The sequence below is a fragment of the Manacus vitellinus genome, unplaced genomic scaffold (assembly GCF_001715985.3).
Source record: "Manacus vitellinus isolate BGI_N305 unplaced genomic scaffold, ASM171598v3 scaffold_37_pilon, whole genome shotgun sequence".
Taxonomy (NCBI): Eukaryota; Metazoa; Chordata; class Aves; order Passeriformes; family Pipridae; genus Manacus; species Manacus vitellinus.
This window is the reverse complement of record NW_021940517.1, coordinates 5,030,556-5,043,060: the sequence shown is the minus strand read 5'-3', so window position 1 is coordinate 5,043,060 and position 12,505 is coordinate 5,030,556.

Sequence of the window (12,505 nt, the reverse complement as noted above, 5' to 3'; positions counted from 1 at the left end):
AGAATATACTTCAGCATTATATTTTTGACTGCTACAGAGTCAAATCTGTCATTAAGAGCTGTTGGGGATTTACAAACCATGGCCTAGGTCTAATAGGCTATGGCTATGCAACATTTCCAGTGAAAACCTCTGCTGTGCCATGTCCTAGTTGGGCAAGGACTGTTAGTAGCTTTCAGGGAAAGGTTACAATTTCATCTCTTTCCCTGGATCCTTTTTTTGCAGGAACATGGAAGGATTGGTTGGATGGGTACCATATTTATTCAGGGACATACTGTCTCTTCTGTCTCTGAGATGCATTTGGCGATGCATTATTTTCAAACTATATACATGCAGTCTGATGAAAGTCTTGTACACAGTGTACTGTATCTCTCTGTAAGAGGAATAAATGGGTACATACTGGTATAAAGCCAAGACCTGTAGCAAGAACTCAGCTCTTCATTGACAAGGAAAGTGCAAGTGACATTTGCACAGGACTTCACAGCAGCTTCTCACAAAATATTACAAAGACTGAGAAGAAAACAGCCCCTGAAGAAACAGATGAAGTTGCATTCCTCAGGGATTACTGTGTGATGAGACTTCAAGAGCAGCGTGCAGCACTGGTAGCCAGTGTCCCAAGAGCAATAATAGTTCTCTTGCCCAAGGCACTGCCATCATAAATGGGTAGCTCTGCCTCTGAAAAACTGGGGGGAGGGAAACAGTTAAAGGCAAACCTTGACATTTGGAAATTAGTCAGCCACCCTGTCTCAATCCTGCTTGCCTGCCTGTTTGGCAGTGGAGCAGGCTGGTGAAAATGTTTCTCTCATCACAGCTTGGAAGCAAGCTGGCAGATCTACAGCTGGAGCATGTGTCAGCGTTACCTTCAATCAAAATGTTTCACAAAGGATTCAGTTTAGTAGCATAAAAAATAAAGGCTTGGCTTAACATTTTGTCTCTCTTGTCTTTGTCTTGCTTCTTCCCCTAGATGAACCTCATGCAAATCCCCATGAAAGGAAGGTAGTTTCAAACAAGCTTCTCACATAAGAGCCACACTCCCACCCCAGGAGTTGCACCTACCTCCCTCAGTTCAGTCCCCTCCTACAGTTCTCCAAGGAATCCAACTAATGTTCAGAATAAATCAATTCCAATCCCAAAGTCTGGTCTATGCTCTTATATAGCCAAAATATGAACTTGAGGCTTGATTTTCTCCAAGTTGTTGCCCACCTCTATGCCTTTGCAGAAATTCTTACCCTCGTTAATCACCTTTCCCTTCTTCCTCTCTGTCTCACTGTTATCTCTCTGCCATGCCGCATGTGGCTCAGGCTGTTATCATTTCAGCCTCCTTCCTTGCAGAGATCACAAATCCTCAGGGTGGAGAAAGGTGCCACTGAGAGATGAGGAAGAGCTGAGAAGCAGTGAACTCCTTGCAAATGTGAGCTGGAGAGGGCTCTTCTCAGCTTTCTGCTCACTCTCAGACATGCTTCCTGTCAGTCTCACAGCTCTTAGAGGAAAGTGGCAGAAGAGCTCATTTTGTCTCAATTTGGCAGACAACCAGACAGTCAGGTAGGGTAGAGGGGTGCATAGCTGCAGATTAAGAAACAAATATCCGAAGTCACTGGAATAAAGTTGCACAAAGCCAGAGAGAGATTGTGAGAGACAGAGACTTCAGACAGCTTTGCTCTATGGTAACTTGAACCATGTTGAAAAATAGTTTTTTTGCTATTGTTGTAATGGAAGTGTTGCGTTTTGACAAATGTCTTTCAAGTGCTTGTTTCTTCTTCCTCTGACAGAGCTCTTTTTCAATAATTCAGATAAATTCTCCTTGGGAGCTGTGTTTCTGTAGTGGAATAATTAGGGTATGAGATTATTCCCCTAAAGTGCCAGACAGTGTGGCATCAATCATATCTGCCAGCAAGACTTTCCTCTGCTGTAGCAGCAGGAGTATTGACTCAGCAGTGGTCTGTGGACAGAAGAGAAGCAGCGTTGGTAGGGAGATGGAACAGCTTTTATTAGATCAAATGCAGACCTGAAGAAAGGCCTTTTTATGAAAAGTTGCCCATTTTCTCCAATGGTGTGTGCTGGTCTAATGAAAGACAGGATTTCTTCCTGCTAGCCTTGTGTGCTTACGTTACCTGTGCTTTGATCAGGGCCTGCAGTTCTCTTCAAACATTTCCCTAGGACATTTGTTTGTTTTAATCACCACTGGCTGTTTCTTTTGCTATCAAACAAACTCCTTTTGCTAGCCTTTGATATGAGGAATACATCACCCTGTAATCAAAGTGGTGTTTAACTCATCCCTGAACATCTGGAGAGAAACCTTGAACAGAAGTTACTAGCTAAATGTAAAATACATATGTATTAAAAGCTGGGCAGGCTCAAGGGTGTGTGTGTATATGTGTCTAGTTTGTCATGCTGTATTGCTGACATGTGAAGGCAGCTGCTTTTTTAAATTACAGATTCAAGGCATACTTTTTAAACAGAGATCTAAAATAAAAAAATAATGCACAGGAAAAATATTTTCAATTTCTTATTACGTAATACCATTCAACTGAGTGTCTTAGAACATCACAAAACCACAGTTACATACTTACAGTGATCTTGTGATTATCATTGTAAATATTAGTAGTGGACTGACAAATGGCTTAGCAAAAATGTTTGCATTTTTAAATATTAAAAAGAAAGAGTCAGGCAGAGGGCGAGTGCCTTTCTAGTCTCACTGGGGTCACCTCAGAAGCCTCTTCCAGAATTCCTGCAGACTTCATTCACCCCTAGTTCCTATATACCTCTTCTGGGTTGTGATGGAACTACAGAAAAGCAGGCTGAAATTACTTATAGTTGATCAACAGGCATGTCTTATGTATATATATAGCCATAGAACAAGTTTACATGCATGAAAAAATTCTACTGCTAGTTTGCAACCTCTGTTGTCTCAAATAATGACTTCATTGATGATGTCACTACACATAGGTAGTAATACAGGCCAATCTCAATATCACCCAAGTTTTAGTTTAGAATGTCCCATCTTTTGCCTAACCAGAGGCTTTTTGCCAGTGGCAGTTGCACCTTAGATTAGAATACTGTAATTACAGCTTCCGCTGAAGAAATGATTGAACACACTCCCCGCTCTCCAAGAAGCCACAAAGTGAGCCATGTGGTATTAGTAACAGTTCCTGAGAAGATAAGGAAGACCAGGGGAATGTTCTTTAGCATGCAGGAGGTAATAGTGAGGTCCAGTGCCCTCAATGGGGCCAGGGCTGGACCATCTCCAGGTGCTGGAGGAGGGCTGCACAGCCATGTGGCTGCTCCTGGCTGTGTGGCTGGGGCAGGCAACATGGAGAACCTACAGTCTCCTTGAACCCCTGGGCAAGACAGTGACAGGAGAGACGGAGAGCTCTCCAGACAAGGATGCATGGCCTATTTCAGTGTATTTATAGCGTAGTCTCCTTTTGTTCTGATCTGTGTCCTTGAGGTATAAGAGTCAATTAAGTCTGAATGTCAGAGCTAACATTGCTACCCACAGTCACTGTATGAACAGGAACGCCTGTCAGCAAGGCCAAAAATAACCTGTCACCCAAAAATGGACAGGGCAGTGGGTAGGGTGGGCATCTTTTGTACAACATAGCCTTTTGCCAAAAGAGTGATGCCCTTGTCTCCTCCAGTGTTACTTCCTGCAGTACCTGTCCAGTTCCTTACTGTGGGTGCTGAAGTCACTTTAGCAGGCAAAGTCGCCAGAGACAGCATTTTCTGCACCCAGATTGACTCACCTGAAGGGTGGGTGTCAGGTGGAACCTTGCTGGCTGCCTGGAGTGGCACAGGCAGGGAGGTGGGCAGCTGGTCCCCAAAGCCAAAGACACCCATCCTGCGGAGGGATGAGCCACACTCTCCTGGTGGAATAAATCCCACCCTCCATCTCTTACTTGTGGACCTGTGCTGTGCGCAGATCACAAATGGAGGCTCAGTTTTACCAAATCAGAAAAAAAATAAACTCAACCCAGCAGTGTTCAAACTGGAGATATTCCAAATATTAGGAACAAATAGAAATCACTGTGCTCTTCTTGTACAAAGCATTTCTGGTACTGCTAAATGAGCCACTGCAAATGATGTAACAGTCCACTGATTTTTTGTTACTCAGCAGCTACCGTGGTGGTTGAGCAGTGAATAGGCCAAATTTCCTAGCAGAAAAATAATTAAAGAAAGTGGAAAGCTCAAGAGGTAGAAAGGGACTGATGAGACTGGTGGCACAGAGGAAGGGAAATGAGGAGCAAATGGAAGTTTGGCAGTCTGGAAAGGTTAGGTTTCAAACAGAGCCCCTAGAAAGGGATCAGGGGGTCACCATCCTATTAGGAGATCAAGGGATGGCAAGTAGTGAAGCCAAATGGAATAATTTAAAGAAGTGAGAAAGAGACATGAGGACATCACAGCATACTACTGGGACAGAGATCTTCCTGGTTTGGGACAAAGGAATTTGGTAGGACTGTTATAATCTTAATTTTCCCATTAACTGAACAATTACAGAAGATACCAACACATAGTTTGATGATACACAATTTGGACTTGCAGTTAAAACTGGTTGAATCTTAGAGACAACATCTCAAGTTAAAAGGAAAAGCAAATTAAAAATGAATGGCTTGCCAAATCCCTGCTGCTCTGCCTGTGCATGCAGGCAGGAAAGCTGATCTCCATCGCTGCCATCAGGTAAGGGAGCACTCATGCACAACCCAGAGCGCTGCCCCATCTGAGCACTGATCCTGCTTGGAGCTACCTCTCTAGAAATCCATAGGTGCTCATCCATGAGAGTAAAGCCTCACACAAATATACAGCTGTCTACAAAACTAAGGGAATTATTTTAGCTCATCCACCCACCTTAACCTCTTTTTCATCTTCCTCAAATTCTCCTTAGCATCTTTTTCCTCATCTGTTTTGTTGCATTCCTATTTTGTAGTCTTCCCTCTGTGTCCATTACTGACAGCTGTCAAAGATAAGGTAGACCAGATGTGGTATGGCCTTTTTTAATGTTCTTCCTCGAGTAATAGCTTGCTAAAAATTAAATCATTTAGTAAAAGGACAAATTAAATAATCAGCTAGGGTTCTTTTTTCCTCGGGTGACATAAGAGCATGCATGTTACATTTCATTTGAATTAAGGATATAATCATATCCACATTGCTGAAACTGTTATGTTTCATAAAGTGGTCTTATTATTTTCTGCATATTTTCCTTTGTGTGTGGAGTTTTTTCTTTCTATTAAATTGCGTATCCATGGAGGATTTGGGGGCACTCAGCCAGTCAATCCAATTTGGAGTTGGATGGTGGTTGTAGTGGGCTAAGTCCCTTATCTGTCCCCTTCAGCTGTTTGACTCCTCTGCTATTGATGGAAATATAAAATTAAAAGCAAAATCAACTCAGAGGAGGCAAGAGCCCAGCAAGAGACTTAAGAGGGAAAAGTTGAGGAGGGAGATTCTGGCTAATGTCTCTGCAGCTGGGGTAATGTGCTGACAGATTTGGCTTTAAATGTGCATGCAGTAGATTGGGTGCTTCACAAATATTGTCATTTTGTTCGTTTGTGTGGGTATCACAGCAAGCATAAGAAGAAAACTGAAATCAGACTGGTAATGGTTGGGGGTTTTTTTTGAGAAGTGGAATTTATGGAATTCTGGTTTCCCATGTGGTGTGTACTGGGAAATGACAAAGCTCAAGGAACGAACAAGAGGCCTGAAAGTGGATTAGCCATTCCTACAGGATGATAGCAGAAGCATAAAGAGGAACTAGCCAGAGTATATACTTGATTCTATGCATGCATCCTGTTACGTACAGGCTATGGTGAAAAACCAGCTGAAGCAATTGAAATCAGTGGTACAACGGTGCAAAATCTGGCACAGGTAAGAATTAGACTCTGATGGACCAGACTGTCTGGTGTGTCCTGTGGGATTCATAATTCTCTTTGTACCTTCTGATTTTGGATCAGACAGGGCCTTGCGTTTCTTCTACATTGGTATTTCTCAGTAGGCTAAATGGTGACAGCTTCCTACGTCCCGCAATGACCCAGAGTCACACTGGAGATACACAGGAGTCAAGCAATGCTGCTTTATGCAAACCTCTCTTCTGTGCTTCTGTTTGGGGCTGGCATTTGGCAATACACACTGCTGAATAACATCTTATGTAAGGGGTTCTCCCCAGGGAGGATCCTCTGCCTGTTGTATCCCAGTGACGTGAAAAAGAAAACATCGTGGTCAGCATGGTACCCCATTGGCAGGCCAGTCCTTCTGCAGTGAGGGCAGGAAAAGGACAATCCTTTGTGTCTGAGGGATAGACAGGAAAATCTTCCTTCTCTTGAATGAGGGTTTCTTGCCATAGCCAGTACAGAGGACTGATGGGATAAATCCCACCTCTTTGGTAGGATTCATGTTCTCCAGACTGCTTCCCTCTTGTCCATGTGAGAGACAAAGGTACACCTAGGGCTGGATTCAGTGTGAGGTGGGAAACAGAGTATTGGAAGGAAGAGGCCTCTATCTCTGAGAGAAGCTGGGGGAGAAGGGCAGAAAGGCTGCGATGAGTGTCAGGAGGAGAGGGTGAAGGAGAAAGGGAGTTTCTCTGCATCAAGGAGAGAGTGAAGAATAGTGAGGGGAAGCAACATAAGGAAGAAGGAAGCAGAATCTCACTACTTATGTAAGAGTGTTAAGTGATGCTGTCATAGATGAAAAGAGAATGTAGCAAAGGGAAAGAGAGGACAAAAGCAGGACTAAGTTGTTTTTCAGATCAGAAAATGTAATGCTAAATGTAGCAATAGGATACATTGCTGGTGCGAGTGCGATTGATTTGGCTGACGTCTATTTTCTCCCTCCTACTGGGCAGCTCAACAAGCTGCTGAAGAGAAGGACACATAAATCTCGGGTAGGTAAGATGTGTTGATGAAAAAAGGTATATAAACTTGGCCTCTGGTGGACTTGCCTCCCCGTTTGACTGATGCTGATGTCTCAGGCCACAGACATCGCTTTTTGGATCTTGTACAAATTCTCAGTGGTTCTACAAGGGGCCATTCCTTCAAACTTCTGTCCTTGTGTAGACATGGATACTTCTGAATCAAGACACTGATGCTGAAAGCTAATTGCCCTGGGCTGGATTAATGCCTGTAGCTGTGAGAAAGCTACTGTAAGTACAGAAGAGACTATGAGAATGGGCAGCTGGGGGTGGTGTCAGAAAGAACCTTCTTTACAGGGGTGACACAGATTTATACTGGATTACAGTGCTCATCTCATCACCAGTTGGCAGGACACAAGTCCCCATGCACATAAGAGGCCTCTCCTGTCTTGATTATCTGGTGCATAGCAATGTGGGAGTTCTTGTTTACTTATCAGAAACCAATTTGAAAAGAGAAAGGGAAGCTCAAGGCAGCCTCTGTTTCTGCAACCTGTCAATCTGGCCCCACTCACAGTTATAATCTCCCACATTTCTCTTGGCTCCTACCCCTCATTTCTCCATACGGCTTCCAAGTTTCTTTATTTTCAATTCTCCTGTGTGACATTCCAATACATAGAGGAGACTTTGGTCAAACCCCCTAGAACTCTATGTAAATTTTGTCCCAGTACAGTCAAGGCAGGTTTCACAGGTCTCCTGGTCTTTCAAATACATACTCAGGGCATCATTTCTGGATGTGAGAGGTTCTGATCTTGAGATATTTGCAGAATAGAAAAGTAAAGTCCATCTGTTATGGTATTTATAGATCCTTCATGGCTCAGGGAAATTTCCTCTTGCAAAACGATAGCACTTTATGTCTTTTCTTATGTATAGTTAAACTGTAGAAAAGCTACTTGGGCCTCCCTTCTTGATAGGAGGACTTTCTTAGTCACACATGGATCAACTCTCTAGCCCTGTTCGCAGAATACTGCCCACCCTTTCAGGGACAAAAATTCACTACCCCCTCAATGTAAGGATTTTCTTTACATGTGAAGAGATTGCCACATGGTGGCAAATTACCTCCACTTTACAGCTGTACATACAAGTGCCTAACCCAGTCTAGATTCTCTTCCAAATACATTTTCTTTCAGCCTTTCCTGTGCTCTTAGGAAACACTGGCACTTCAATGTTAAGATTACATATTTCTTGTTTGGTTTTGTTGGGATGTTTGCCCCTCTTCTCTATTCCCTCCCACTTCACAATGCTTAGGATGCCATTACTTTTTCCTACTTCCTTCCAGCCTTCCTACCAAAAGAGAATATTTGGACCCGTATAATCCCTGGCTAGTTTCTTAAAAAGCCAGATAAACTTTTCTTTACAGGTATGAATGGGATGACCTTAGAGATAGCTGAGGGAGGAGGGAACCATGTCAGGACAAGTTCAGAGGGTTGAGACAGACTCTAAGTCCATGCTCTGAACAGCTTCCTATGACCCTCTCTCCTCAAGAGAGGGAACACAGGAGACAATTGAGGATCCATAACCCACTCTCTGCCATAATGCCATTGAAACCAAATAATCTCTGTGAGAAGTTTACATGCTTACTTTAAAAAAAGGCAGCAAATGCGACACGAGCTCTCTATAACAATCATATGTGAAGATTTTAACTGTGTGGTGCTCTGAAATGGGTCCAAAACAGGGCACAATTTCCTGCTGTCTCTCACATGCAGCTGCTCAGGGTCCAGTGCTCTTGTCCTCTCTCAAAAGAGCAAGCACTCTTTAGGATGCTGCTTGCAAGCTGAACTGTAGCATTGAAGGGAAAGTATCTCACTCCACTGCACAGAAACAACAAGAAAGAGAGGACTCCAGGCACAGCAGGAAAGCCAAGATGTCCCTGAAGTAATTCCAAGGGCTTGCAGGCTGAGGTATTTTTACAACACCACAGAAATATGAGATCTTATTTTTTGAGAGTCCAGATTGTAGGCTAGTGCCTTTTGTGCTTTCTTTTCAATACAAATTTGTTAAGAAGTGTTGAAACTGACCTCTTACTGAAATTTGTCTGTGCCAACATCCCACTGTTTAAAGCAGTATTTTTCTTTGTATCTAATTTCATTCTTAGATGGCTGAAATAGATTTAGAAGTGTGAATATTTGTTAAGCAATGTTTAGGATCAAGCACCATTTTTTACCATTTAACCAAGCATATACCCAGCAGACATTCTGAATAAAATTCCATTGTATGGGATTGTCTTCTGTTTTGACTTATATTTTTATGGCAGATTTACTCCTCTGACAGAGAAAATTCATTATGTAGCTGCATTTCTATTACAGATAGAGTCTTCTGCTAACCAACAGATAAGCTTTTTATCAGCAGCTATGCTTCTGTGGCAGACTTCTGGGCTGTTGCCAAGCTTTGCCGTCCCTCCTTTCATGAACAGATCAATGTGCAAACATTTGAAAACCCTAAATAATATAATAGCTACGTGAATGCATGCTCAAAAAACCCCAAACCAAACAAAAAAAACCCCCAAACCAAAAAACCAACCAACCAAAAAAAAAAACCAAAAGCCAACCAAATAAAAACCCTCCCAAAACAAAACAAAACAAAACAAACCCAAAAAACCCCAAATCAAACCCACAAAAATATTACACCTACGTAATATACCTAATGCAAATCTACAAAACCAAGCAGATAAGGGAAAGAAGTAGCAGGTAGCTACCACTTCCAAAGCTTCCCTGATCCATGGACCATATACATCAACTTTTCCTCTAAGCCACAATGGAAGCCTACCCTCCTATGCCTCTTTAACTCATCACCTCTCAAACAGAACATGCAATGCCAGCATCAACCAGAGCTTGTAATGTTGAGAAGAGCCTGGGTAAAGAACATGACGAAGAATAAGTAGACAGGAGAGACTACAGTGAGCTGGGTTGTTTATTATTCATAAGAGCAATGACAAGGTATGTGGGGTGTGTGTACTACCGCTGGTTAGTACTCCAGCCTAAAACTCAGAGATGACTAGTAAGTGCAGCTGTGTTGTCCACAGTGGTTACTGAGGGCATCCTCTGCTGATAATTGAGCACCATGCACTTATAACAAGGCAGCAAGACTTTCCAGCTCATATTGCCACACAGGCTGCTGGCATTAGCACACATGCATTTTATCTTCTCTGCTCTCGTGAACTATCTCTCTGTTCTCCTTTTTGCATTGGAATAAGAACCTGGAGATAAAATCCCTTTTTTTCCTCTTTTACTCTTCAAATGAGAGGATGTGTGCTCGGAGTGATGCCTGCTAGCGGAAGGGATGCTGGAATACTGGAATCAAAAGATTCCCCATGGATAAACAGCAGTGGTAAAAGAAGAAAACTGAGCACAGTGAAGTGACCTTGGTGGACAGCTTTGAAGGAAAAAAAATGAGAAAAGAAAGAGGGAAAACTAACTGGAAAGGGGTTAATGTGTGAGGGCAATATAAAATATAAAACAAATATAAGTAAAGGAATGGGAAAACAACTGGAAAAGTAACAACAAGCAGAATGAGAAGGCATAAACAATAAAGCAAGAGAGGCAAAAAGATAAATCAAATCTCTCCTTACTCAGGGGTTGTACCACAACCTGCCTTATCTTTCTTTTAAAATCCAAATTTACAAATAAAGCTCATTAGTTTTTTTTTCCCATTGTGGGGATATAAAAGATGCTAATAAGTTCTTACAAAGGATAATAGTTTAAGGGGATGATACTAGTGATGCTGAAGTATAAAAATAAAGTTCAAAGCCAGGACTGCCAATATAGGGTTTCTAGGTTATCCATACACTGCTACAGCACTAACAGATTAAAGTCTCATTTTAATATAAAAAGATGAAAAATTATAGGGATTTTATAATGTAGCCATTATAAAAATGCCTGGATTACAAAACATAGTAAAGGCCCTATTCTATCAGGCTCAGAGTGAACAGTGCTTTATGAATAGTTCCATTAATATTAGTGGAATCAACTTAGTGGGATCTGCTCCTTGGCAAGAGTAAGGGTGTCCAAGGTCAATCTGCTCAACCTCAGTGATATTTTTCAACTCTTAGACCGATTTCCATTCTGGCCTCTGGAGTAGTAAGGATGACAGTGATGACTGTTCAATTCCATCAGCAGAGGCACTTAGGTTTATATAGATAAATATTTGTCATAAGGAGAAGAATCTGTACTCTGCAACCTAAACCTATCAGAGCATTGAATGTTACAGTAGGTGCTAGTTCCAGCAGCAGTCTCCGATGCCATGGGGAGGAAGGTTTCTGTGCTGAAACTCTGCAAATCCTTGGAAACAAGAGCTATTCTGGGATCAGTAGGACAGGTAAACAGGGGTACCACACCATGCAACTCTCCCTGCTCTCAAAGCCTCAGCTGTCCTGGGCATAAACTCACTCAATAGGTGAAAAAAGACCCTGACTGAAGTCAATGTCATACCACAGGACAGACAAGACCAGATCATTTTTTTATTTCCATTTCAAATGTCATCTAGTACAGAGATATGCTCTCAGGCCAAATAAAGTTTGTGGAGAGGAGAAGAAAACTTGAGTTTGAAAGAGAGTGGTTGTACTTCTGAAAAGGTTTCTTTCTTGCCATTTCCCATGTCAATTCCCAACAATTCTAGGATTTTACATGAGCTCTAGTGTAGCATTCAAAATGGAAATATTAAAAATTTAGTGTATTAGAACTCTGGAAGTTGCAAGCCCCAGCTAAAAAGCAGCTGTAAATTGGAGTTGGTTGAGTTGGTGTTCATACCTTTACATTTCCACAACTTACCTGTCTGATATGTCCACTTTTGCTCAGATGTCTCAAGACTGATGCTACCATTTTGCACACTATGATCACTGTCTCCTTAACACACAGGACAGGTAAAGAAAGAAGGAAAAAGTCCATGAAAAAGCTATCATGCCTTCCTAATAAGCTTTAGCATTATGGCTTCCAACATAAACTTGAAATTTGTGACTTGAATTCCCCTATAGGTCTGCAAGAAATCTTCAGAATGCATCTGCTTTCACTGCTGACAGATGGTAGAGAAGAGAACAGCAACTATGAAGACAACAGCATTTCACCCACGTATTTTTCTTACTATGTAGTAGCATAAGGTAGCTGTGAAATCAATGGTGTTTCAGAACATTTCTTGCACTGCTGACGTTTCTGGCTGGAGTTAGCCCAAACACACAGTCAGTCTATAAACTCTCAATCTCGGCACAGAGGTCACATAAAAGAAAAAGAAGCCAGAATACAGGCAGGTTTATGTGGGTCAGGACTGTTTCTTTTATGTGCCGGAGGCCAAACCTGCTGCTTTTCACCTCAAAATGGGGAACTACAAAGCTTTAAACCCCTCAGACTCTTTGCCCCCTAAGCTTGTCGTAAGAGCAGCAAGGCAAGATACAAAAAGGAACTGCAGAAAGGAAAGAAAGAAAAAAAAATGAAACTTTAATATATTCCTACTCTTTGACCCCATTCCTCATTTTCCGTGCATCAACAGTTTTAATAATCTGGTGAAAGCAAAATCTGAAAGTAGAAAATCTTTTCCTAACCAGTGTCACAAAAAACCTTTGTCATTTACTAAGAAACATTATGATGAGATTCAATGGCTTTAATAGGTTTTCTCTTTTCCTCTTTT